The 25,927-nt window shown below is 42.7% G+C and overlaps 1 protein-coding gene across 8 annotated transcripts in view; it reads right to left on the bottom strand.

Annotated features, from left to right (window-relative positions):
• Positions 1-25,927, bottom strand: part of LOC144684936 (F-actin-monooxygenase MICAL2-like) — a 257,207-nt gene that overhangs the window by 222,986 nt on the left and 8,294 nt on the right. Inside the window, exon 2 of one of the 8 annotated variants that reach the window (XM_078549363.1) lies at positions 19,622-19,812. The exons of 6 other annotated variants lie outside the window; for them this stretch is intronic. The gene's annotated coding sequence lies outside the window, so the exon portion shown is untranslated. Of the gene's footprint in view, positions 1-12,188; positions 12,331-19,621; positions 19,813-25,927 lie in introns of those variants that run through there. One more of the 8 variants, XM_078549364.1, reaches the window with a different exon arrangement.

Here is a 25,927-nt window from a genome sequence, read left to right as displayed (position 1 = left end):
TTTCTTGGTAGCACTGACCTGTGTCTCTGTCTTCTCTTTAATTTTGCTGTCAGCTGGACTAGATTCAGGCATGAGCTGAACGTGAGTGAGTACAGTAGTTGGTTTTTCTGACAGCTCTTCTGAGAATTCAGGGCCTTCTAGTTTTAAAACTTCAGGGCTTTTACGCAGTTGCTGCTTCAGCTCTTCCAATTCTTTCCTATTCTCATTAATAATTTCCTGGAGAATTGCATATCGTTGCCCCTTCTCAGCTCATTCGTTCCTTAACTCAGCCAGACAGGTTTAACTCTTCCTTTTCTTCTGCATATCTTTTCAGTGGCACAAACTGGGAGCTGATTGAATTTTGTCACACACAAAATTCCTTTAATAGATTTTCCATTTCCTTTAGAAGGATGCTGACTTCAGCTTGAACTCTGTCCCAGTGTAACACTTCCACGAGCTTCTCCCATTGAGTCTGCATACTCATTTTTTCTTACAGTGACACTTCTGGTTTCGAATTGGGAACTTAATGGGCCCTCAAAATTTATCTCTCCCAGCCAGTTCCTTCTGAGCAGACTCGGTCCCCTCCCTGACAGTACAAATAGGGGTAATTTTGCAGACTGTTCCTCACATTGCACCTTGACTTGACATATCCCTTTCGGTCTCATTTCTTTAACCGTGTTTGTCCTCAGTTTAGTGTCCGAAACTTCTAATTTCAAAGGATGGGTTCCTTTACTCAGATATCTAAATGCATGCTCTCCAATGACAGACATCGACGCTCCCGTATCAGCTTCCATCTTAATGGGTTGCCTGTTAACTGTAATTACTACTTGGGTTGGCTCAGTTCTACCCACTTTGAGGTTATATAACAAATGGATGTCTGATTCTATTTCTTCTGGCTCTTCCATGAGGCATATTTCATGATTTTTCCTTCTGCCTTTATGGTGTTGTTTTAGCCTTTCTCTGAATTGCCGCATTATGTGGCCATAGCAGTGGCAGAAAAAGCACTTGACTTGTTTGAGTTGTTGTTTGCTCACTGGAGGCCTGGATGCATTTCTCTCAGTCATTTGGTGGGTTTTCACTGCAGTACTGTTGTTTTTCAATGGTCTGGAGCTAGAGAGCGTTTCCTGCCTTTCCGTGGAGTCCGAGGTTTTTGAGTCTTTCGTTGCCTGATTGTCCCGCTCGACCAGGTGGGCAGCGCCATTTTGTGTATCTTTTACAACTTCGGAATTTCTAACAGCACTCTCCATCGAGGTAGCTAATTCTGATGCCTTATTGAAGTTTAGTCTAGGTTCGGTTAGCAAACGCCTTTAGATAGAATCATCCCCAATCCTGCATATCAGCTAGTCTCTCAACATATCACTAATGGACGTTCCGAATTCACAATGCTCAGTTAATGCCTTTCAAACAGCCACATGGTCAGCTGTTGTCTCCTCTGGCAGCCTGTTCCTTGAATTGAACTTGAAGCGCTGCATGGTAACTGAGGACTTTGGTCTCAGGTGGCTCTGTACAATTTTTATTAACTCGTCGAAAGTCTTCGAGTCTGGGGCACTAGATGACATAAGGCTGCAGATCAGCCCGTACGTTTTGCTCCCGCACGAGGACAAAAGAATCACCCTCTTCTCCTCCTCCCCCACGATGTCATTAGTGGTAAAAAAGAACAATAGGCGTTCAACATACTGAGACCAGTCATGTGAAATGGGGTTGAATGGATCGACACGCCCGAACTGCAGCATCATGAACAACTGCAAGGGGACTGCACTTCTGATAGGCTTTCCAAGTAATGATGAATTTAGGTGTTTGGTTTACTGCAGAGCTGCCCTCTCTCTGGGGTCTCTTAAAATTTTCTGTCCATAGCCATTTTTCATGTATTTACCCTTTTAGATATGCTGCCACTTTAAGAGCAGTCACTGCCATTTTTAATTGCCTCTGCAGCTGTTGGCCTTTCTCCGCTGGGTTTTGCGCTTTTTTCGAGTTTTAGCGGGATCCCCGTGATTGTGATTCTGCAAGGTTTTAAAAATTTTTTTTATCAGCAGCACTGCTTTCTGCTCCGATTGCTAGCTGTCACCTATTTTACAAGTTAAGCACAGATGCTCTTTCCAATGTTTTGCTCACCTGTCTTGAAATTTATTTTCTTTTGTTCTTTATCCTATCCTTGTCACCACTTTTATGTCTTGAGTAATGTCATTGGTAAATGAGTTCATTCGCCAACTGAACTCTAGCTGCACACCTTCCTATGCTCTCCTCAATTGCTGCTTGCAATCAATAATGGGGAGAGAGTGATTTAAGGATGAACAGTGTTGGTTTATTGAGACATAGGGCAGAGCACCAGATCATACATGCTCACTCAGAAACCCCCAGAACTGGACTTAGAGTTCCCAGTGCTGTACAGTGGGTCACATGATCAGCACACTTGCACTCTCTTAAAAGGTCAGGGTACCTCAATTTACCACATCAATGATGCTAAAAAACTGAAATAAAAACAGAAAATGCTCAGGACACTCAGCAGGTCCGGCAGCATTGGTTGAAAGGAAAACAGAGTTAACGTTTCAGGTAGATGATGAAAGGCCTCAGACCTGAAATGTTAGCTTTGTTTCTCCCTCCACAGATGCTGTCAGGCCTGCTGAATATTTCCAGCATTTTCTGTTAAGTTTGTTTAAACAGATTTGTGCTTCAATCGAACACCAAAGAATGGAATCTGATAGAAGTACGTCAAACGTTCATTTGATGGCATTGCCTAGCAGACATTAGTGTTGGCTTGAACTTTATACAAACTCCTTGTTTAAAATTTAGTAAGATTCTTATATCGGCACATTTTTCCTGCCTACAAAACATTACTTCCTGTTCTTATGTTCCCTATCACATTTTTTGTTTAAATTGTTCGTTATAAAGTCCCATGTCCTCATTGATAATGGAAACAAAAGATGTAAACGTCATGGTGTAATGACACCATTCTGTTAGTTGTATCTCTTCCAGCCTGTACTTGAAAGACAGCCTTCTATCCCAACCAGCTCTGCTTCTCTGTTTTCCAAACTGCTGTAAGTTTTGCTATTTTGAGAATAATCACATATAATAAAGTACACAAAATAAGGGAAGGATGTATGAATTTTAAACAGGCAGAGAATTACATCTGGTTTCGTGACCTCCCCACACATCGCTGAAGGAGGATTAATTTCCCACATACAATGACAGGGAAGATGGATCAGTTCATTTTCAATGAGCTTGTTCCTCTGTTAGTAGTGGAGTGTGATCTAGGGTACGAAGCCATTAAACATTTGTGCAGTAGCATGACAACAACAACAACTTGCATTTAAAAAGCACCTTTACAGGAGTGACAAATGTCGCAAGGTGCTTCATGGGGATGTTATCAGACAAAATTTGACACTGAGGCACATAAGATAGTGCGACAAGTGGGGCTGGTTTTAAAGGAGGAGAGAGAGGCAGAGAGCTTTAGGGATTGAATCCCAGACCTTGGGGGTTAGGCAGCTGAAGACATGGTCACCAATGGTGGGCTGAAGGAAATTGGGGGTGGGGAGGGGGTGTTGCAAGAGGCCAAAGTTGGAGGACTGCAGAGACCTCAAAGTGTTGTAAGGCTGAAGGAGATGACAGATATAGGGAGAGGTGAGGCCATAGAGGAACCTGCAGTAGTTTTAAGGCTATAGAGTTCCTTGATCTGTCTACAAACTTATAATTACATAACTTCTGTCTTGTTTATCACAGAACCATTAAATATGTATGATTGTTATGGTCACCAACAAGCAATAAGCCACAAGATGTCTAAATCAATGTCTAAAACACAGTTAACCTTCATCCAAAGACAAGCCACACAAACTATAACTTAAATTCACAAATGTTACAAACAGAAAATTAAATAAATAACCAGTTTTTGGTGCTGTTGCTGTGGAGATGAATATTGACCCAACTCAACTCCCTACTTGTTGTTTTTATTATTTGCCCATGGGATGTATGCAACCCTGGCAAGGCCAGCATTTATTGCCCATACCTAATTGCCTTTGAGAAAGTAGTGGTGAGCTGCTTTCTTGAACACCTGCATTCTATGTTGTGTAGATACACCCATTGTTAGGAAGGGAGTTCCAGTATTTTGACCCAGCAACTGTGAAAGGATGGAGATATTGTTCGTCTGTTACTGTTAGAGGTCGTGGGTTTGGAAGTTGCTACTGAAGGAGCCTTGGCAAGTTGCTGCAGTGCATCTTGTAGATAGTACACACTGCTGCCATGGTGCACCAATGTTAAAGGGAATGAATGTTTAAGGTGGTGGATGGGGCACGAATGAAGCAGGCTGCTTTGTTCTAGATGGTGTCAACCTTGAGAGTTGTTGGAGCTCTACTCATCCAGGCAATTGAGGAGTATTCCACAGCACTCTTGACTTGTGCCTTGTAGATGGTGGACTGGCTTTGGGGAGCCAGGAGTGTGTCACTTGCTACAGAGTTCCCAGCCTCTGACCTGCTCTTGTAGCCACAGTATTTATATGACTGGCCCAATTAAGTTTCTGGTCAATGGCAATCCCCAGGATGTTGATTATGGGAGATTCAGTGATGGTTATGCTATTGAACATCAAGGGGAGGTGGTTCGATTTTCTCTTAAAGATGGTCATTGTCTCGCACTTGCATGGCATGAATGTTACTTGCCACTTATCAGCCAAGCTTGAATATACAAACACCACCATGGGATCTTTTGCACCCAACCCAGCCTAACAACGGATTCAAAACAGTGTGGCATCTTGCCAACTCAATTATCAACCTAGATAAAAAAGGAAAAAAAACTCTTGCATCTCTATTGTGCCTTTCACCTATCACATTACAATGACCTTGAGACATCCCAAAGTGCTTTACAGCTAATTAAGCAATTAGTCAATATTGTAATGTTGGAAACATGGCAGCTAATTTATGCACAGGAAGCTCCCACAATCAGCAATTTAAGAATGACCAGATCATCTTTATTTCATTGATGTTTATTGAGGGATAAATATAGGCAAGGACAGCAGGGAAAATTCCCTTGCTCTTCTTTAAATAATGCTATGGGATCTTTTACATCGGACTGGTGGGGCCTGGGTTTAACGTCTCATGCGAAAGATGGAAAACCTCTGACAGTGCAGAATTCCCTCAGTGCTATACTATGTTTGTCAGCCTATAATTTGTGTTCAAGTCTCTATAGTGGTCCCAGAACCAATAACCTTCTGTCTCAGAGCTAAGTGTGCTACTAACTGAGTCACGGCTCGCAATAATGTACTGAACTCCTAGGTTAGGGCTTAAACCTACTGCAGACCCAAAGAATCAAAATAATACAGCACAGAAGGTGGCCATTAAGCCCATCATGACTGTACTAGCTCTTTGAAAGAGCTAATGACGTTAAGCTACCAATTCAGCCATATTGGCATCTATATACACAACACCCCCAGGTTATCCATTACCTATGACCGTGCAAAAACAATGGGCAGGGGGAAAAAACATGCTGGTAGAACAAGGCTTTCTCCGATATCTCTGCTCCCCCAACAACAGCTCCCCCCACCCCATGGGGTGGGGGGGTGGGTGGGAACTGAAGCAATAAACATTTCAAGCAAAGTCAACACACCAATATCTCCAGAGGGTATTCACCTATACAGTCATTTTGAAAGAGATAATTATCATTTGCCCAATCCAAGACACACCCAACTTGATTACCAAAATAGTTTTTATAAAGATCTTTGCTGTCAAGTTAATTTATCAATTAAATTTATTATACGTGCAAACAAATTTCCTGTGGCATTGCTCATTGTCAGTGGGTCTGTGTGATGATTGAAGTGTGACGTCTGTAAGATAGGAAGCAAATGTGACAACCATGACAATAACAATTCAATTTATACAACACCTTTATCATAATAAAATGTCCCAAGACACTCCTTGGGAGCATTATAAAACAAAATATGGCATGGCACCAAGCCATGTAAGGAGATATTAGGTCAGGTGACCAAAAGCTTGGTCAAAGAGGTAGGTTTTAAGGGGCATCTTAAAGGAGGAAGACCGGTGGAGAGGTTCAGGGAGGGAATTCCACAGCTTAGGTCCCAGGCAACTGAAGGCATGGCCATGAATGGTGAAATGATTAAAATCAGGCGTGCTCAGGAGTTCATAATTAAATGAATGCAGATGTCTCGGAGGGCTGTGGGTCTGGAGGAGGTTACAGAGATAGGGAGCAGACATTGCTTAATTGGGAGCCGATGTAGTCAGTGATGGGTTAACGGAATTTAGTGGGAGTTATGACATGGGCAGCAGAGTTCTAATGATCTTAACTTTATAGTGGAGTGCATCGGAATTGTCAAATCTAGGAGCAGCAAAGACCTGAATAAAGGTTTCAGCAGCAGATAAGCTGAGAGGGAGTGAAGTCGGGTAATGCTAAAAGGCAGGCTTAGTGATGGCGTGAATAAGTGATTAGAAGCTAATCCTGGGGTCAAATATGACACCAACATTGTCAACAGTCTGGTTTAATCTCAGACTGGTACCAAGGAAAGGGATGGAGCCAGTAGCTACGGAACAGGGTTTGGAACAGGACTGAAAACAATAGCTTCAGTCTTCCCAATATTTAATTGGGTTAATTTAATTTAATTGGCACTTATTGGAAGTGTGTACCACACACGAGATTTAATATATTACTAGAGCATTTTCCATAGCATCGCACATGAGATGAAGAGCAAATGAGATGTTCAAGTGAAATGGGGAAAGGGAGTTGGGGATTGATGGACCAGGGCTTACAGACAGATTCCCACCTTAAAGTCTTATATTCTTTCTGTACTTCTCTAAAATGCTTCTTCAAGTAAAAGTTGAGATGGTCACAGCCTCGCTGCTTGTACAAATGGAGGAGCTAAAAGACACGGAACTGAGTTGTTATAGCAACACCATTACCAAATGGGTGTAATTATAGCATAACATTGACATAGAAAGTTCCCATTGCGGACATAGGTGTCGGCCATGCTCGGTGGGTAACATTTTCGCTTTTGAGTTAGAAGGTTGTGGATTCAAATACTGCTCCAGAAACATGAACGCATAATCCAGGCTGATATTTGGTGCAGTACTGATGGACTGCTGCACTTCAGATGTGACATCTTTTAGATGGGATTTTAAACCAAAGCCCTGGGTAGCCTCTCAGGTGGATGTTCACGATTCCATGACACTATTTTGAAGAAGATCAGGTGGTCCCTGCCTGCTGTCCTGGCCAATATTGACCTCTTATCCAACACCACTTAATAAACTGATAACCTGGTCATTGTCACATTGTGCTTTTTAGAACCTTGCTGTGCTTAAGTTGGATGCCGCATTTCTCACATTACAACAGTGACTACACTTCAAAAAGTACCTCATTGATTGTAAGTTGCTATATAAATGCAAATCTTTCTTTTTCTGTCCAAATTAAGATAGTAATTGACATGGAGCGATCTTGAGGATTGTGATATTACCACACAAGTCCTTCTCAAAGATAGAGGACACAATGCTCTGAAGTGCTTTTTTTCATACAATTATGGAACGATACATCAAAGAAAGATAAAAATTTGGCCCATCGTACCTATGTCAGCTCTTAACTAGAGCTATCTAAAGTAGTCCCATTTCACTGCTCCTTCCCTATAACCCTGTATTTTTTCTTTCATTTATTTATCCAATTCTCTTTTGAAAGACTCTCTTTAAATTTAATCTATCAAAACCCTTCATGATTTTGAATATCTCTCTCAAATTTCTTCTTAACCTTCCCTGCTAAGAAGAATCGTAGCTTCTCCCATCTCTCCTCATAACTGAAGTCCCTCATTCTAGCAAATGTGCTCAACATCCTCTCTAAGGTCTTGACAGTGTGGTGCCCAGAATTGGAGACAGTGCTCCAGCTGAGGCCTAATCAGTTCCACATAACTTCCTTGCTTTTGTTCTCAATTCCTCAATTGATAAAGCCAAGTATTTCATATGCTTTTTAAGAGCTGTCCTGCCATCTTCAAAGATATGTATAAATTTACCCCCAGGTTTACCCTGTTCTTGCACCCACTAAAATCGCACCATTTAGTTATATTGCCACTGTTGATTCTTCCTTCCAAAGTGTATCATTTCACACCACTCCGTGTCAAATTCCATCTGCCATGTCTCTGCTCATTTTACCAGCCTGTCAATATGCTTCTGAAGTCTGTGACTGTCCTCCTAATTGTTTACCTGTATTCCCAAGTTCAGGTCATTAATGTATAGTCAGAAAGAGCAGTGGTCCCAATACCAATCCCAGGGATCTCCATTTCCCTCCAGACTAAATAATGACCATTAACCACTACTCTCAGCTTTCTGTCTCTTAGCCAATTTGGTATCCACACTGTCATGTGTTCCTTTAATCCCATGGGCTTCAGTTTTACTCAAGTCTTTTCGCAGGTGAGGCAAGTCCATAATGGCTTGTATGACTAATATGTTGGAATCAGGGTGATCGACTATCCCCCTATTTTACTTGATTGTCCCATATTTGAGGCCACTGTCCTGTGTCCTGGGTCGAATGCTGCTGGGATGCTGCTTTTCCTGTAATTCGGTCCTTTAAATCTCATGAGTGCACAGTACCAGCTCTCCTCCTGTTCACATGCTCTCACAGCTCCGACAACAACCCCCCTCCCGTTACAGCTTTAGCAACACCCCTCCCCTCCCCTCCCCTCCCCTCCCCTTCCCTCCCCTCCCCTCCCCTCCCCTCCCCTTCCCTTCCCCCTCCCCCCTGCTCTAATGGACCCCATGCCAGAGTGTCCCTTAATTTTCTGGAGCTGGTCACCTTGATTGGTCATGCACCATCATTTCCTGTTTCAGCAGTACTCCAGACAGGAAGTCCATGTCAATTTACTAAACCAGGAGTTGCCTGGTTTACTCAGACAGTGTCTCTCATCGATTCTCACTCTCCTGCAGTTGTTGTGAGTTGTGTGGGAAGAGTGCAATTATGCAGTGTATTTAAACAACGGCTCAGTGGATAGCACACTCACCTCTGAGTGTGGGTTCAAGTCCCATTCCAGAGTCCAGACTAACAATTCCAGTGCACGGAGCACTGCACTGAGAAAGGATCAGTACTGAGGGAGCACTGCCCTGTTGGAGGGTCAGTACTGAGGGAGCACTGCCCTGTTGGAGGGTCAGTACTGAGGGAGTGCTGCATTGTCAGTGAGTCAGATATTGGCTGAGGGATAAATATTGGTCAGGACACTACAGAGAACTCTCCTGATCTTTTCTCGAATTATGGTATGGGATTTTTTATGTCCACCTTAAGAGGGCAGACCTTGGTTTAACATCTCATCTGAACGATGGCACTTCTGACAATGCAGCACTCCCTCAGTACTGTTCTGGGTGTATCATCCAAACTTTTGTGCACAAATCACTAGAGAGGGCCTTGAATCCACGATCTTTTGATTCAGAGGTGAGAGTGCTACCCACTGAGCCATAACTGACTGGAGAATGCAAAATGAAGGTGGTTTTCTAAAGCTGTGTTGCCTGACCTCCATGATTGGCAGGTGTCATGACCCCTAACCCCATCACTCATAAGACATTAGTGTTCTTTTGTGTTGTGCAAGGTCTCCCTGGCTTTGACACCTATTCATGCTTGGCCTGAATAGCTGCTGGAGAAGGAAGGGGGGGACATTCCCAGGACAAACACATGACTATTGAAAAACAATGTGTTTACTTGTTGTTGTAGAACTCCCTGTCCTCTGCCAAAACCCCAGAATTAACTGCAGCAGAGACAGCAGCGTTCTAATCTATTAAATACCAATCTTTTTGCTGAGATTAAGTAGGAGGAATCAGAATCTACTTTGCAGAGTTTTTTTGTTTTAATTAAGCTTTTGGCTGATCTCACAAGATTGCAATTATATTAAACAAATCCTGCTTCACATTGCTGGCTCACTGAATTCTATCTAGTGTTTATGGAGCGCAGCCGATTAACTGAGTGAAGACTTGGAGTTTGGTGAAGGCAGTGCTTGTTTCCTCTTTCTATCTTTCTCACCCCATAGAAATTGGTGCTTGCTCTACTACAGAGAGTATGGTGAGTATCTAGTAAGTGGGTAAGTTTTATTCTACCCCAAAGGTTTAAAATAGTACATAATTTGGTGGTAAAGTTAGTAAAATATAAGAAAGCAACATAAATAAGAGATGAATATAAAGAACAGTGAAGAACGACTGATTAATAAGGAGGGAAAAAGATGGATAGGAAGAATTTCTATAGATACTTAAATAAGAGTTAACAAAGTGAGCATTGGTCCTATAGAGTGTGTCTGGGGAATTGATGATAGAAAGTAGGGAGTTGGCAAATGAATTAAGCAGGTCTTCACTATAGAGGACACAAGTAACATCCTGGAAATAGCTGGAACTCAGGGAAAATTACAATCAAAAGGGAAGTGGTATTGAGCAAATTGTTGGGACTGTGGGCTGACAAATCTTCAGGTCCAGATGGAGGATAAGGCCTTGAAAGAAGTGGCTAGTGAGATAGTTGATGCACTGGTTTTAATTTTGTGAAATTCCCCAGATTTGGGGAAGGCTCCATTAGATCGGAAAATAGTAAATATAACTCCTTTATTCAAAGCGGGAGGGAGACAGAAAGCAGGAAACTATATGAATCACAAAAGGTTAGTATGCAGGTACAGCAAGTAATTAGGAAAGCTAATAGAATGTTATTGTATATTGTGAGGGGAATTGATTACAAAAGTAGGGAGGTTATGCTTCAGTTGTACAGGGCATTAGTGAGACCACATCCACAGTATTTTGTACCGTACTGGTCTCCTTAAAGAAAGATGTAAATACATTGGCAGTTCAGAGAAGGTTTACTAGATGAATACCAGGAATGGGTGAGTTGACTTATGAGGAAAGGTTGGACAAGTTAGGCTTGCATCCACTAGAATTTAGAGTAGGAGGTGACTTAATTAAACCTTTAAGGTCCTGAGGGGTCTTGGCAGGGTGGATGTGGAGAGGATGTTTCCTCTTGTGGAAGAATTCAGAACTAGGGGTCACTGTTTAAAAATAAGGGGTTGCTCAATTAAGACAGAAATGAGGAGAAATTTTTTCTGAGGGTGGTAGGAGCAGAGTCTTTGAATACTTTTAAGGCAGAGCTAGATAGATTCTTGATTAACAAGGGGATGAAAGATTATCGGGGGTAGGCAGGAATGTGGGGTTGAGGTTACATTCAGATCGGCCATGATCTTATTGAATGGTGGACCAGGCTCGAGGGGCTGAGTGGCCTCCTCCTGCTCCTAATTCATATGTTTGTTTGGAAAGTAGTCAAGTAACTTACAGTTAAAGAAAAGCCCAATGAAATGGTCATTTTACATTTACTGAGTAACATGTCCACGCATTGTAAGAGGGGCAGTGTTTTAATATAATAGTCGGACTTCAATTTTTAATTTGTCAGCTGTGTTCAATGGGTAGAACTGTTGTCTGAGCTTGTGTTCCACACCAGAACCTTTAACACATGACAGGCCCAGTGAAGTTGAGGGAGTGCTGCACTGTCAAAAATGCAGCCTTTTGAAAGACGTTAAACCAAGGCCCGTCTGCCCTCAGGTGAAAAAAAAAATGCATTTATATAGTGCCTTTCACAATCACAGGACATCACAAAGTGCTTTATAGCCAGTGAGGTACTTTTGAAGTGTAGTCACTGTTATAATGTAGGAAACACAGTGGCCAATAATGCACACAGCAACCTCTGTCAAATAGACATGTGATAATGACCAGATTTAGTGATGTTACTTGAGGACTAAATATTAAGCAGGACATGGGGATAACTCCCCTGCTCTTCTTTGAAATAATGTCATGTGCTCTTTTACATCCACCTGAGAGAGCAGATGGAGCTTCAGTTTAATGTCACACCTGGAGTGGGACTGGAATCTAAAACCTTCAGGCTGCAGCAAGAGCGCTGAGCACAGCTGACACAGTGGCCATGAAAGGTTCCGTGGGCACTATTCCAAAGAGCAGGGACTTCTCCCTGGCATCTTGACCAATATTTATCCCTTATCCAATGCTACGAAAACAGATGATCACATTTTCACATTCCCATCTTCGCCCTTTTCATTAGCCCATTGGGTGGAGAAGGGATGGTGGAAATCAGTTCTGTTTCACCATCACCTCATCTGCATGCCCGTTCCTGTCAATCGGCTATGGTGGAATTGAGGCCATTGGAAAGTAAATATCAGTGAAGAAACCAACAAAGATATTTACTTGCCACGGAAGTCTGATATAGAACTATACCTGTTAACAGAGACAGACATGCTCCAAGCCAAGCCTCCAGTATCGTCTTAACTTCTGTCAGCACTTTCACATTTCGAAGATACCAGAGCGGGGTGGGGAGACACTGTCAGATGCTTTACACAATAGAGTAACACCCTTCCCTTGTCCTCCCAACCTGTCTGGGGAACCATGGTAACTCTCCCTGACTGTCAGTCAACAATGCAAAAAAAAGGAGTGTAAAATTACTGCAATTTGCAAAAACATGACAGACAACACAAGGTAAACAAAAACCTGCGAAGTCAGAGAGAAAGAGCTTCCAGTTAGTGTGCATTTCACAAACTCGGGATGCCCTCGGCATTTCAAAGCCAACGAAGGGTTTTGATCGAGTAACTAGGAAGAAGCCGTTTCCACTGGCGAGAGGGCCAGTAACCCAAGGACACAGATTTAAAATTATTGGCAAAAGAACTGGGGAGGAGTTGAAGAAGAGAGCAGTGAGCTGTTATGATATGGAAAGTACAAAAGGGCAGTGGAAGCAGATTCAATAATGACTTACAAAAGGGGATTGGATAAATATTTAAAACTTTTGGGGTTATGCAAAAAGAGCAAGGGAGTGGGACTAATTAGATATCCAGTACAGATATGATAGGTCAAATAGAATCCTACAACTCAGAAGGAAGCCGATTCTTCTGCTGGCAAATCTGCTCTCCCAGCATAAATAGAGCAGCCAACAGATATAAAAAAAAGTCCACAAACATTCACACCACTTGAAACACCAGAGCCAGCACAGCTGTGAGTGCAAATAGACAGATCAACTCACACCAAAGATCAGACTGGAGAACTTGTTAAAAACAGGGCAGCGATCACCAGGAAACGTTTCTCTGCTGGCTTAGCCTCAACACAAACTGCCTCCTTGTTCTTTTATATTTTACCAACCCCGCACATTGTCAAAAAACACTCTGTTGTAACAATAGATGTGCATCCTTATCCTGTCAGAAGATGTTTTGTGAGTAATAGTCCATTGTATCTATTTGTTTCTCATCCTTGTTTTCAAATCCCTTCCCCCTTCCCACTCTCTATCTTTGTAATCTCTTCCTGCCCTACAACCCTCTGAGATCTGTGCTGCTCCAATTCTGGCCTCTTAAGCATCCCCAATTTTAATCACTCCACCATTGGCAGCTATGCTTACAGCTGTCCAGGCCCTAACTATGCAATTCCCTCCCCAAACCTTTCCATTTTGTTATTTCCAATAATTGTACGTTGAGAAGAATAAGTTTGAAGCTAGCCTTTACCTTAAGCCAGGTTTATTACCAAGACAGCAAAGTCACAGACTACCAGTGTGAACTGGTTTATAAACTCTTGCAATGATTCCCCAATCCTTCCACAATTGGGGAAAGCTGTGCTTATTTACCAATCTAAAGCATTTATTCTATTGCAGCACAATTTCAAAATTAACACACCTCTCCTCCTTTAAAACTCCTTAAAACCTTATTTGATCAGGTTTTTGGTCACATGTCCCAACAGCTCTTTTTGTGCCTCAGTGTCAAATTTTGTTTGATAAATGTGCCTGTGAAGCACCTAGGCACTATATAAATGCAACTTGATCAAAAAAGCCTCCTGGCAAGTCTCCAGGCTTGAATAAAAACATGTGCATTTTTGAAATAAAGCATTAATTGTTATTTCTCACACATACAGAAGCACTGATTCCCGATCAGAAGTTTGCGGACTTTTTTCTGAAATGAGCTTCTTTAAAAAACACTCCTCCTTACTCTTTTGAGCAACCAAATAAACTAAATAAAAGAAAACAAGGGGCACAGTAAGAAGCAAACTACAGCCCAATAAATGTATCAATCACCTAGGCCCTTTGAAGTACCAAAAGCTGAAACTATAAGCACCTGGAACTTCTTTATCTTGTACCTCATTATGTATTCTTGGCTAAGAGCCCAGAAATCAATTAGCCTGTTGAAAACTGAGCCCCAGGAGAAACATTGCTTGATTGGCAGCTCTTGCTCTCTGATCTCTTCTGTAAACTGCACAATGTTTATTTACACAGGTTTAAGAGGCTTCAGATGCTTGCATTTTCTGTTATTGAGACTTTGAAGGGACTGGATGATTGACACTTTTTATTGGGCTGCTCTAAAAGTTTTTTTTAAAAGAAAGTGGAAAGTCATCAATGAATGGCTTTTTAAAAAGCTTTTCTTACATATACTACCCTCACTATAGGGTTCATTGCTTCTACACAGTATATAGTGGGTGAATGGGCATGAAAGTGCCATAGCTTGGCATGGGGGCATGAGAGGCCATAGGGGTTGCTTGGGGGCATACCTTGGTATGAGATCCATGAGGGGGCATATAGGGTGGGCCAGGGGCATACCTCAGCATAGGATGCATGGGGGTCAAAGACGTTGTTTGGGGGAATAGCATAGCTTGGGAAGCATGAGGGGTCATAGGTGGAGGGGGAGGAAGGGGGAGGGTGGGGGCCATGAGGTGGCATGGATGGGGAATGGAGAGTGTGTGTGTGGGGGGTGTGGGTGAGGGCTGAAGGTCCTTTCTGTTTTTATTATAGCTGGGATGAAATCCACAACACTGAGGCAGGCCTTTTAAACGGCATACCTCAGCACTCGGCAGCCTCTGTGGTTGCCTCCGAACTATGTCCCGGGTCGGCTGGTCTGACTACAGCCTGCCCCCACCTCCACGCCAGCCCCCACAATGAAAATCCGTCCTTGTGGGCAATTTCTCCCGAGGTGGGTGGACCAGGCCTGAAATTTTCCTGACTCCCGCTACCTGCCTAAAGGATGAAACTCCGGCCCAAAGTGTCTCAATTCCCAGGCACACTCAAACAAGTACCTGAGTTTAGCAAATAGCACTGTACTAAATGGTGTTATGGTAGCATAATAGTTACATTACTGGACCCATAACCCCTAGGTCTGGACTAATGATCCAGAGGCACGAGTTCAGATCTCACCATGGCAACAGGGGAATTTAAATTCAACTAAATGAAGAATAAAAAGCTAGCCTCGTGAAACTACCAAATTGTTGTAAAACCCCCTCAGCCTCACCACTTTCCTTCCCTGAAGGAAATCTGCTGGCCTTACACTGTCTGGCCTATATGTGACCCCAGACCCATAACAATTTGGTTGATTTAGTTGTATTCAAGCCACCTTCTGAAAGGCAGCAAGGGATGGGTAATAAATGCATGAATAAAAATTTTCAACAAGAACCGACAGCTGCTCCTGTCCTCTGGGATCTCACAGACGCTGAACACTTCACAGTTCCTTAATGAAGTATCAGTGCACTGGAATCTTGGCTGGATGTTCCATGTGTCAAAGTAGCTGACAGTCTCATCATTTGTTCCTCTCCATCGTGAATTACGTAAGCAGTTTACCAACTAGTTCTTCACTCACACATATACTCACGCGCACACACATGTATGCACACAGACACCAGGATAACCTTGACACAAGTTCATTCTCGTATTGAGGGTGAGGTTACCAGTAACTTCAGTGTTGGGCTAATTCACTGTTTACATCAGGCAGTTGAATCATAGACAGGAAGAGAAAGTGAGTGCAGATTTTTTTTCACTCATGGGATGTGGGCTTCGCTGGCTAAGCCAACATTTATTGCCCATCCCTAATTGCCCTTGAGGAGGTGGTGGTGAGCTGCCTTCTTGAACCGCTGCAGTCCATGTGGTATAGGTACACCCACAGCGCTGTCAGGGAGGGAGTTCCAGGATTTTGACCCAGTGACAGTGAAGGAACAGCGATATATTTCCAAGTCAGGATGGTGAGTGGCTTGGAGGGAAACTTCCAGGTGGTGGTGTTCCCATGCACCTTGGAACTATGTATCTTTTTAAGTATGATCATTTGTGATCGGGAATTCTTAAAATGTAGACTAGAAGTTTTCCAATAAATTTCAAACATCTCCACTTCCCTGCCCTTGGTACAGTCTCTGCTGATTCTTCTTGACCCATTGATGCTTTGGGATGTTGGTGTGTAACCTTTTTGGCATAATTATTTCCAGTAGCAATGCTGAAACAGCTTGGGGCTGTTGCGAGAGCTCTTGCAAGCTTGAAAGGACTGTATTTTCACAAGATCAATACTGATGGGGAAGGCCCATTGGCTCATCATGAATTATCTAATGAAAATCCTTAACCACCCCTGTTGTTTCTTTGCTTAAAACCACAGGGTTGTACAACGGGAAACTAGTGTCATCCAATTCATCCTGATTGCCACTCCATCCTCCTCCAACCCATAAGGCTCAGCCATCGCCCAGGTTAAACGCTGTATACTCTCAGACACTGGGAACTCTCCTCACCTGTAACATGGACCAGACTGGTTCCCCAACCCTCATTGTGAGTGGAATATAAGTCACCAGAGCTTCATCAGGGTGACACCAGAACTAAAAGGACTAAATGCTGCAGGCAGATTGTATAGACTCGGCCTGTATTCCTGTGAGTTCAGGAGATTAAGGGGTGATCTAGTTGATAAACCACGCCAACCCTCCCAGTGCAGTTCTGTCAGAGGTGCCAACTTTTAGTTAGGTACTGGTTTTGGGAGTGCCAGACGAGATATTGTGCTGAAGTAGAGTTTGAATCCGTGATCTTCTGATTCAGAAGCGGCGGTGTTACCCACTGAACCACAACTGAGAAGAGAGTCGAAAAGGCAGTGGCAAAAGCACCTGTTCCAATATCACCACCACAAGTGGAACAAAACAGAAGGTGAACAGAAAGAGTCTAGCAGCAGCAAGTGGGCACTGAGGGAATACATCAGGAGTAGAGACACTGAGATTTCAGACGCTAGGAGTTGAGAGGCTGGAGAATCAACTTATCCCACTCCACATTATCGGATGTTTTATTGGTAGCTGTTTGCTGACAATTTAATTTTTCACTACAAACTACGGCAGCGAGTGGTTGACACAAAGACGTTCGCAAGTGAATAAAAGTCCCAGTCTAGGGAGCAGTTGCCATCACCACACTCCTGTGCTGCAGTGAGACTTGATCTGTGTGTCAGTGATAGATAAGAGCACGAGAGAAATTCCATCAGCAATGCCTCCGCCGCATCCTCTCAATTCAATGGGAGGAACATCGAACAAATACTGGTGCCCTTCCTGAAGCCAGGTCCTCAAGCATTCAGGCAAAAATCCTGCAAAATCAATTGCAATGGACTGGACACTGTCTGGGTGGCTGAAAACTGTCTCCTCCACTAGATCCAGTTGTCTCAACTCTCAAATTGCCAACATTCCACGGAGGGACAAAGAAAATGCTTCAAAGACACTCTGAAGCTCTCCTTGGAGCATTGTGGCATTGACCTTAATGACTGAAGGGGCTTGCTGCCAGTTGTCCAAAATGGCAGCAGCTTGCCCATCAAGCTGCATCACACTTTGAAACCCAACACCTTAATGATGAGGTAGCGCAGGGCAGAGTGGCGGCAGAGAAGGAAAGAAAAGAAAGCAAATCCTACACTCCTGATCCCATTACCTCATGGGACGTCCTGCCCCATTTGCCCAAATATCTGCAGGTTCAGAATTGGCCTGTTCGATCACATGGAGACCCATGGCAGTAACTCATGACCCTGAGTAGACGTCCCCCTCGAATCGGGGGACAGCAGCAAAATATTTCACCAGCAAATTAACAGGAACAAGACGAGGCCATTCAGCCCCTCGAGCCCATTCTGACATTCAGTTATATCATGGCTGATCTTTATCTTAACTCCATCTGCCCACTTTGGTTCCATAACCCTTAATACCCAGAAACAATCTATCAATCTCAGTTTTGAAATTTTCAATTGACCCAAGGTAACAAGTGAAGAGGATACAGAGGAACTTTACTAGAATGGTACCAGGATGAGGGACTTCCGTTATATGGAGGGAATGGAGAAGCAGGAGTTACTCTCCTTAGAGCAGAGAAGTTTAGAAGAAATTTGAACGAGGGGTTCAAAATCATGAAGAGTTTAATTCTGGAGTAACTGTTTCCATGGCGATAACCAGAGGGCACAGAATAAAGATAATTAGCAAAAGATCTGGTGGGGAGGGAGGAAGCAGAATTTTTTTTATTGATGGTCTAGAATGCACTGCCTGAAAGAGTGGTGGAAACAGATTTAATAGTACAAAATGGAATTGGATAAATACTTGAAGGGAAAAAATTTGAAGGGCTATGGGAAAGGAGCATGGGAAGTGGCACTAATTGGATAGCTCTTACAAAGAGCTGGCACAGGTACGATGGACCAAATGGCCTCTTGTGCTGTGTGAGCCTACAATTTCTATGAAGTGAAGGATTTTCCAATAGTTGCAGTATTTCCTGGTCTCTTGCACATCTCCTGCTCCCTTTGCTGCACCACTGGCGGCCGTGCCTTCAGCTGCCTGTCCCTAAATCTCTCTTTAGCGTGGTGCGGTTCTCCATAATTTGGGCCGGTGTGGAAAAATCTTCAGGTTAACAGTGTTCAGATGAACTTCAGTAAGGCTTCAAGCTCTGGAATTCCCTCCCTGACCTGAACCTCTCCACCTCTCCTCGTTTAAGATCCTTCTGAAAACCCATTTCTTTAAGTAGGGTTTTGGTTTCTCCTCCAGATAGCTCCTTGTTCTGTTCAGCATTTGTTTTTGACTATCAGTCTTCTATGGGTCAAAGTGGCTGTATAAATACTAGTTTATCGTGTAATGAAAGATCAAAGCCTCAAACTCAACGATACAAATATTAATGGAGAAACATTTAGTGTTTGAGTGGCATTCCTATATCTGTCATGTTAATGGAGGAGTTAATCTATTTATTTTAATAGAGTTACTGCCTACGCTAAAGCACAGGATGCAAGGAATGCAACAGGAATGCATTAAATATTCCACCACTAAGCACAATTTCTAAGCAAGAGGTTTTAACAATTGCAAACTCGCTATTAATTTATCCACAATCCATGTAATTGTGTATCACTGATTAATTCCAGTCATTAATGCATATAATTACCCTTCATTTCATTTTAAATCAATTCAATTCACTCAGATACCCATCCCAGATCTGAAGCGGCTCACACTGAATAGAAAACCTCCTTCATTTACCCGTCATAGGTTCTCTTGTAGTGAAACACAAAATATTGCTGAAAAAAGACATTTTGTCGAAGCTTTTCATCTTGCACTCATCAGGACAGTCACAAGAATATCAATGTTGGGGGAAGTACCAATTTTATATTGTATGAAAAGAGAGTGTTGATCGGTTAGCAAGTGGACTCTGAGAGTCCACTTGCCAACCAATCAGAGTCATTCGCCAAACAATCAGCACTCCCTTCTCATACAGTATAAAGTTGTTGCTTCCCCTGGCATTAATATTCTTGCAATTGTCCTGATGAGTGCAAGACGAAAAACTTTGACAAAATATCTTTTTTCAGCAATACTCAAGTTCTGTAGCGCATAATGTTAACTGTAACAACGGGAGACTTTTTTTTTTTTGCATTATTTTCAAAGCTGCTGCATACCAGAATGTAATCTTTGGAATTCTGTATCCCGGAGAGCTGTGGATGCTCAATCATTGAGTATATTCAAGACTGAGGTCGATCGATTTTTGGATGCAAATGAAATCAAGTTACAGGACAGGAGAGTGGAGTTGAGGTAGAAGATCAGCCATGATCTTACTGAATGGAGGAGCAGACTCGAGGGGCTGAATGGCCTATAAGAACATAATATTCTCATGTTAGACTAGCAACAGTTGCACAGACTGTACTCAAACTCTCTGAAGATAGGCTGTAATGTCTTAGCTATAACGCTATGTTTCTTTATAGGGCACTGTAGCAATTTAAAAGACAGGCACATTAGAAAATGTACAAGAGAAAACACAGCAACCTCACTCTTCTTTGTCAAGCAGCAACATAACTTTAAGTAGGAGTGATGCTGAGCTGGGAAAACAACTTTATCCTTCTTTCTTCAAGTGTTAACTATTCTCCTGGACTTGATTTAGCCCAGGTTGGCTGTTTGTCCGTTACCTTCTTTTCAAAGAGCAGGACAGGTCTGAAGTTTCTGTCGTGAGTCAAATCACTCCTCCACCCCACCATCCCCTCCCACCAATTTGTGACAAATCTGTTTGGGAAATGTCACAAAAAGAAAGAATCTTCATCTATATAGCACCTTTCACAATCTTAGGGTGTTCCAAAGAGTTTCACACACAGCGAAGTACTTTTGAAGTGTGTTCACCATTACAATATAGGAAGCATAGTAACCAATTTGCGCACAGCAAGCTCCCACAAGCCCTCAGCTTTCTGACTCCAGGGTAAGAGTACTAACCACTGAGCCACGGCTGAAACTGACTTGGCGCTATAACAGAAGGCTTTTCTATACAATAGCAATCAATTTTACAAGGCATTGTGCATGGGAGATTGACCAAGTATAGACATCAGGTGAAACGTGTGAGAGATAATTAGAGTAAGGCACCCGGATGCCATACAGTCCTCGCTTTAAAGTCATACATTCTTTTCTCATTTTTATATATTTTGTGTGGTATAACTATTTATGGTTAAGTAGTGAAACCTATGACAGCCTAGAAAGTAGAGTAGATCATGGACTTTTTTTCTGCAGTACAGGCTGAGGAGCTGGCACAACAGCGCCACCATTGCTGGGAGGGTGTAATTATAGCATGATCTGTTTACACTGCAGTTTCAATTATAAATTGAATAATAATATAATAAATTCATATAATTTCTTCTTGGAGGAAGTTACAATGGAAAAAGTTGATAAGAAGTGCATGTAAATGGAAAATTTTAATTTGGTTACAGATTAAAGGAAGACCTGGCTAAGTATAAATGCAGAACTACTAAGAATAAGAGTTAATGTAGTATGGCAGCTCCAATAAACACGTCTAATTTTTCCTCAAAAGGATGAAAAGGTTAGTAACAGTGTTATAGAGTCATAGAGGTATAGTGGCACAAAGGAGGCCTTTCAGCCCTTTGAGTCCTTGCCCATTCCCCCCGCTCCATCCCTGTAACCCTGCAAGTTTATTTCCCTCAAGTGTCCATCCGATTGCCTTTGCAATGATTCATTGTTTCTGCTTCCACCCAGCCTCATAAGCAGCAAGTTCCAGGTTATTACAACTCGGTGCACAAAAAAGTTCTTCCTCACATCCCCTCTGCAACTCTTACCCAAAACTTTAAAACTTCTCCCCGCCAGTCCTGCACCATCAGCTTTTCTTTGTCTACCTTTCTAAACCTATTATAATCTTGTACACCTGTATCAAATCTCCCCTCAATTTTATTTGCTCCAAGGAGAGCAACTCCACCTAAGCTTGTAGCTAAAATCCATCATCCTTGGAACCATTCTGGTAAATCTCCTCTATACCTTCTCAAGGACCTTCACATCCTTCCTAAAGTGTGGTGATCAGAACTGGGTGCAATACTGTAGTTTTTGTTTAATGAAAACGTTATAAAAGTTCACCAGAATTCCCTGCTTTTGTACTCAGTTACTCCATTTATGAAGCCCAAAATCCCAAATGCTTTGCTGACTACTCTGTCCCTATGTTCTGCCATCTTCAAAGGTCCATGGGTCCCTCTGACCATGTGCACACTTTAGAACTGTGTCATTAAGTATATATTGCCTCTCCTTATCCCTTCTGCCAAAATGCCTCACCTTACACCTCTCTGTCTTAAATCCCTTCTATCACTTGTCTGCCCATTCTACTGTCTATCTATATCCTGCTGCCAGTGCTTGATACTTTATTGAGTTTTCTTCTATCATTTTAATGCACTCTCCCATTCTCCCTTCTAACCAGAAGAATCACTTGCATTAAATCAGGGTATAGGTGTCAGTAATTAGTTAATTAAATTGTGTTGGCAACTTAATAATCTCGATAGCCAATTGTGTTATATTGATGTTGGAAGATCAGTCTGGTTGGTTAACTGTGAGGAAGTTAGCAACTTAAAGCTATTTAAAGTCACCGTTAGTTCTTTGTTGGGATGACGAGTCAGTGTTCAGAACTGACATCAGCATGAATTCCCACATTTAGAAAGGGAGCTTGCAGTACCTCTTTCACTGCCTGCACTCCACGGGCAAGTTGCAGAGTTAATAGGCAAACTAAAATAGGAATGAAAGCATTGCATAAGTATGCTGAAAGGATGTTGTACAACAGCTTTGCAGTTGTGGTCCTGGACTAACAACTCAGAGGCTGAGAGTTCAAGTCCCAGCACGATAAGTTGTGAAATTGAAGCTGGTCATTGGCAGAAGGGTATAAAAGCAGTCAGATGTTGCATGACCAATGAGATAATGACTTTGTAGTTATGCCACGAGAGAGCAACTAATGAATACTTAACCTGTTTGCCTGAAATTCCTCTCTCTGCTACTTGAGCTAATCCATTTCTTGCCGATATCACTGTTTTGTTTCAATGTTAATCCATTCTGGAAACGTGAAAATGGAATTTTTTCCCTACCTGCAATAGGGAAAAAAAGCAATTAAACTGGTCTGAACAGCTGCTTATTTCATCAGACAAAAAAAAACTCAAGTCATTAATCTTTGTCTGCCCAGGTGATGGGTGCACTATGTGCTAGCATCTGCAATACATGTCCAATCTAGCCTGTCTTACCCATTAAACAGCAGGGACATATTTCAGGAGCTACAAGCAAGTACAAGTTGTAGCAACAACTTGCTACATCTATTATACAGACTACACAATGCATTAAAACACTCACCCCAGAATTTCATACCTGAACAGTGTAAACTAGGGGTTAGCAGTGTCTCAATGGATAGCACTCTCTTGTCTCTGAGTCAGATGGTCAAGAGTTAAGGACCTACTCCAGAAACATGAGGACAAAATCCAGGCTGACGCTCCCAGCGCAGTACTGAGGGAGTGCTGCGCTGTCAGAGGTACTTTCTTTTGTATGAAACGTTAAACTGAGGTACTGTCTGCCTGCTCAGGTGAATGTAAAAAATCCCAGAGCACTATTTTGAAGAAAAGCAGCCATTTATCTCACAACTGTTTATGGGATCTTGCTGTGTATAAAATAGAAAAACAGTGGGGCCATTTACAGTGAGAGACTGTGAGAGAAACAGCGTGGTCATTTACAGGAAGTGAGTGTGAGAGGAGCGGGGCCTTTACAGTGAGAGATTGAGAGAAGAGTGTGAGGCCATTAAAGAGCGCAAGAGGGAAAGGAGCATGAAGAGCAGCTGATTGGTGAGTATTTCTAATCTTTAAAGTAAAAGTAAGGTCTTTAGTTTGTGTTTAGATCTCTAGTCCTTTTTCTCTTTTTCTTAAAGATAGCTTGTTAAGTATAATATCGATACTGGTGTATATAAAAAATTATTATAATAAAGTGTAAAGATGGGGATACTAGAGTAATTAATAAATTCAATAGCGACGGGTGATGTGTTGCTGCTGCAGCATGTGGGAACTGCTAGACACCAAGGTGATCCAGAGCAAACACATCTGTACCAAGTGTTTGCAGCTCGAGGAACTTCGGATCTGAGTGAAGGGCGCGCCACATCGTGGAAGGGGAATGTTACCTGGACACTTTGCTCCAGGAGGCAGTCACGCCCCTCAGATTAGGTCATTCAAATTTGTGATCAGGAACAGGAGGGTGTGACTGCAGGTGAAGCAGGTGTGAGGAACCAGCGGGTAGCATTCGAGGAGCCTCAGCCCCTGCAACTGTTCAGTAGTTATAAGGTTCTTGCAAGCTGTGTGGATGAGAGCGGGGACTGCAGGGAGGATGAGTGAACTGACCACAGCACTGTGGTACAGGGGGCCATTCAAACTGGGGGAGGAAATAGGAATGTAGTAGTGGTAGGGGAGAGTGTAATTAGGCGGAATAGATACTGTTCTCTGCAGCCATGAGTGTGAGTCCCAAAGGCCTGCCCGGTGCCAGGGTTAAGGACATCTCCTCAGGGGTGTCCATTTAAAACAGAGATGAGGAAGAATTTCTTCTTTCAGAGGGCAGTCAGTCTGTGGGATTCTTTACCACAGGGGGCTGTAGAGGCTGGGTCGCTAAGTATATTCAAGGCTAAGATAGACAGATTTTTGATCAATAAGGGAATCGAGGATTATGGGGAAAAGGCAGGAAAGTGGAGTTGAGGGTTATCAGATCAGCCATGATCTCATTGAATGGCGGAACAGACTTGATGGGCCGAATGGCCTACTTCTGCCCCTATGTCTTACGGTCTTATGACTGCTGTTGTAGTCATTACAAAAGTGGCTACACTTTAAAACTAGGCAGTAAAGCACTCTGGGACGTCCTGAAAAGGGTGCTCGAAAATGCAAGTCTTCCTTTAAATTGCACATTGCATAACCAGATGTTTATACAACCTCAACACTGGCTTCACTTCACCTCTGGGTCAATGCTGCACGACATTAACCTTCAGTCCTGAATTTCCTTGCTCTATCTGCTACTACATCAGGCTCACAAACAGGGTATCTGGTGGACTTACAGCAGTGCAGGGGCAGAACACCTGAGGAAAGTCATGATGTAAAAACTAAAAACTGCTATTCGCAGATGGAATCAAGAATAGTTACAGAACAAAAGGAGGCCATGCAGCCCGTCGAGTCTGTACCGACTCTTTGCAAGAATAATTCAGCTAGTCCCAGTCTCCCGCCCTTTCCCAATAGCCCTGCAAATGCCTCCTCTTTGAATGATGATCCAGTTCCTTTTTGAAAGCTACAATTGAATCTGCCTCCACCACACTCTCAGACAGTGTATTCCAGATCCTAACCACTTGGGCTCGTAAAAAAGTTTTCCCTCATGTCGGGATTGATTCTTTCGCCAATCATTTTAAATCTGTGAGCTCTAGTTCATTATCCTTCTGCCAATGGGAACATTTTCTCCCTGTCCACTCTGTCCAGGTGCCCCTTAATTTTGAACAAACTCTACCAAATCGTCTCTCAACCTGCTCTTCTCCAAACAGGACAGCTCCAGCTTCTCCAATATCCACAGAACTCGAGGTCCTCATTCCTGGAACCATTCTCATAAATCCTTTTTGCACCCTCTACAATCTCTTTACATCCTTCCTAAAATGTGGTGGCCAGAATTGGACACAATACCGCAGTGGAGGCCGAATCAATGTTTTATGAAGGTTCACTACAACTTCCTTGCTTTTGCACTCCAATCCTCTATTCATAATGCTCAGGATCCTGAATACCTTATCTACCACTTTCTCAATCTGCCCTCCCAACCTCAATGATTTGTGCACATATGCCCCCCCAACCAGGTCTCTCTGTTCTAGCACCCCCTATTGTATCTTTTAGTTTAAATTGCCTTTCCTCATTCTTTCTACTAAAATGCATCACTTCATACTTCTCTGCATTAAATTTCATTTGCTACTGTCCACCAGATATAGACATATATAAGGTGAACTGGTATAACTGCTTCCAATAGTGCCTTGGGGTAAACTCTTTGAGACTCCATTCCTGCTGCAGAAACACGTTTGATGGCTGAGTGGATTGGAAAATTACTCACACCCTGTCATTCTCAGTGGGGGCTTTGTAAATACACAAATTTATCTCTTTTGCCAGCTTCTCATTTGTGTTCAGCTGATTTGCAACTCAAAATCCAGCATTCAAAAATGAGTCTAAAGGTTACTGTGTGAAATGGGAATGGGGGAGGGAAGATTACAGTCCGTTCTCACTCCAACAACAATGTTAATATCCCACACAAGGAGATGAAGGACGTTAACTGTACTTTCTAAAAGGCAAAACAAAAGAATGTATTTTGCTAAGATGAATACAGATGAGGGAGGCTATGGGGCCCACCTGTTTCGTTCTGCTGCAGAAACCAATGATTCCCGCCTACGCAGCCCCCACGCATCTCCTGAAAAA

This window comes from Cetorhinus maximus, chromosome 9 (assembly GCF_964194155.1).
Source record: "Cetorhinus maximus chromosome 9, sCetMax3.hap1.1, whole genome shotgun sequence".
Classification (NCBI taxonomy): domain Eukaryota; kingdom Metazoa; phylum Chordata; class Chondrichthyes; order Lamniformes; family Cetorhinidae; genus Cetorhinus; species Cetorhinus maximus.
Note: the sequence above shows the minus strand (reverse complement) of the source record. Positions and strands in the feature narration are given on the sequence as shown.